Below are 3,296 nucleotides of genomic sequence, written 5' to 3'. Positions count from 1 at the left end.
TTTTTCAATTTCAGGCTGTATGTAGTAGGGTAGGCAGAGGTAGCTTAGTGTTAAGACACTCCACTCTCCATTTTCTGAGAAATTCTGGAAGCATTATTGCAAACATGTTGAGAATGTTTGCCTCGACACCAGAGTGAGAGAATTACATAAATTAGAACATAGTAATCTACTCCATAGCCTCTTCTTTTAAGAACACTATACTGCTGTATAGTACACTATCAGTTTTTACTTATTTTCTTACGGAATCCTAAAAACGATCGTCCAATTGAAAAACAAACAAGTCAACCAATATCTCGTTATGCCCGACGTAATGGAAAAGTGCAGGGTTCGATGCTGAGCCATGAGGCATGTGTCTCGTTGGAATAATTAATACATACCCATCGGTAAAGTGTCAGGCAAAACGCGCGTCGAAAACAAATATATGAATATTAAACAGAAAATAACTCTTCGTCAGTCTGATTCATTGGCGTTTATATTGAAATAGTGTATTTGTAGTTTGTTTTTTTTTTGTATTTTTTTTTGGAAAACGTAAAATTTAATATAATATTTTTATGTTTTTATACTGACTGCAAGCTCGACAGTTTTGGGTTCGATTCCCACTCGGGGATTCCCCCATTCTAATGAACTACCTATTTCATATTTTCGCGCCGTTTAATTCCTTCTCTCATTATCATGCAATATCTAACGAATTTAACGGAAAGTTGAGAGCGGATGTCTTAGAGAGAGTTAAAACTAGAAGCAGAGAGAGGTACAGCTAAAAAACTATACGTATGAAATGTAAAAAAAATTAAAAGATTAATTGACAAGTATTTCTAAAATAATCTCCAGCTATCTCTTTCAGCCTACCAGTGTAAATAGATTTCTACAGTACAGTGCAACTAACCAGAAAGCAACAGAAAGGAAGAATATTACATAAATGAAAATATAAAACATCTATAATAGTTACAATGCGAGTTCTACATACTACTTCACTACAAGATATTTAAAATATTTTTTTATTAATTAATTTAAAGTTAAAATATCATAATCATATTTCTCTAACGTTAAAATACATTTAAGTGGCAAACGTAGTATCTTAACTTTAGGTTCCCTCTACCTAACCTGCTGAGTGCGGGATACAGCGTGAAGCTGTATATTTCTCCAACAAACAAGATTTTTTCTTAGCGGTTAAAAATAAATACATTAAAATAATAAATAAATTTGTTATATCGTTTTACAGTGAATTAGTTAACATTACGCTTCTTAAAAATGATATTACAGATAAAATCAGAAATGAGGTTATCCGGAGAAGAACCGGAGTTACCGACATCGCTCGCAGAATTAGTACGTTGAAATGGCAATGGGCTGGACACGTCTGTCGAAGGACCGATGGCCGTTGGAGCAGACGAGTCCTTGAGTGGAGACCGCGGATTGGCAGGCGTAGCGTAGGGCGCCCTCCAGCTCGATGGACCGACGACCTGAAGAAGGTTGCTGGCTTCGACTGGATGCGGAAGGCGGAGGATCGGGAGCTTTGGCGCACCCTGGGAGAGGCCTATGTCCAGCAGTGGACCCGAAAAGGCTGATTTGATTGAATGATTGATTGATTGACGCTTCTTAAAAAAATAAACACCAACAATTAATCAAAAGAACAATCTTTAGAAAATGTCCATGTTTCTGATAAATTCGTCCAAGTTATTAGTAATTTTACAAGTTAGTAGCGAGGTAATATCAGGCTTCGGGCGCATTTTTTGCGGGAGTCGAATCAACCGCCTTGGGACCAACAAATGTATGGGCAATCCGGTAATTTATTTTTTTAGGCCAATAAATTACTCATACGTCAAAAGTTTGGACGTGCGCTGGAACACGACCAGTGATATATTGGAGATTGTCACAGCATTGCACCTTTTTCTACCATTTTTAATTCGTTCTTCCATTAATTAATCGTCTGGTGCGGGAACGCTTAAGCTATTGCGGCTATATGAAATGCTTAAGCAATTTGGATAGATGAGCTCATTTAATTTAATTCAAAGGCAATTTATTTCTAATTTTGACTTAGGTTTTTATAGAAATAAGGTAAATATATATAAAAAATGCTTTAATGTATACTTTACTGATATATATTATTGTATACTTAAAGTATAATATTTTTTTAATATAAAATTAAAAAAAATAATAATAATATTTTTAAATATTTTTTACCTTATTTCTTTAACTCTATACTTTTGCTCGTGTATGCAATATTTTTATTGTAATATTTTTTATATACTACTAGTAATTCCATTTTTAATTAAATATATTAAGTATCAGTAAGAATGTTTTTTGTATGGTATACCAGAAAGCTTTTCAAGGTGCTGGTGCTGCCATCTGCTATTGCTTTTAGGACTGAGACAGCGCCATCTACACATTTACTAATATACTACATACACAATACAAAGCTATCGTAAAGCTTTTTAGTATTGAAAAGCGCTGTTATTCAGTTTCTAATACCATTTGTATATATTTTTGTTTTTTGTGTATGAATAGAAAATAATAAAAATAGATAAAATAAGTAAATATTATTAAGTGTAAATAAGTAAGTTATAATTTATTTAGTATTTTGTTAAAAATACATAGTTTTAGATTTTTTTATTAAAATTAATCATTTAAAGCTGAGACGGGTCTAGACGGAATATATGTATTTATTTATAAGAACTTCAAATCATTATATTTTTAATATCTAGAATTTCATTTACAATAAAAAGATAAATAAATGTCACCTATAATATAAAAGTTTCTCCTTGATCTTGGAATCGGATGTAGATATCAACACATTCGTTATAATTGCCAATAAGTCGATTCGATAATTATCGAAAGAAAAATACTTTCGACAGACATTAAGCGAAAGATAATGAGGTTATCAATAGCTAAAAGAATATTGGATATTTGAGTAAAGCTATAATTTATCTTCGAATTATACTTACTCGCCATGATTATAGATTTGATTCTCATTTAGTTACAAAATGTTTTTTTAGCTTCTTTCTGTCCTGCTAGGCCTGAGCCTGAGAGCTTGGTAATCTGCAGCAGAACTGCCTTCCGAACCGGTGCGGTGGTAGCTTTTTGTTGACAAGTACATTCGACGATTCAAACGTGCTTTTATAGTTTATTTGAATAAAGAATATTTTGATTTTTAATTTTAATTTGAATCTAGTGTTAAGACACTCCGTTTCCGACCAATTTTTCTGGCGGGACATAACGACGCACTTTATCGTCTTACTAAAGCATAGCAAATTCATGCCCCTGAATGGGAATCGAACGTAAAACCGGCACAAGCAATGTGT

Source organism: Heliconius melpomene, chromosome 5, assembly GCF_056956725.1.
Source record: "Heliconius melpomene rosina isolate 202511_hmr_F chromosome 5, ASM5695672v1, whole genome shotgun sequence".
In the NCBI taxonomy this organism is placed as follows: Eukaryota; Metazoa; Arthropoda; class Insecta; order Lepidoptera; family Nymphalidae; genus Heliconius; species Heliconius melpomene.
This window is presented reverse-complemented; position numbering follows the sequence as displayed.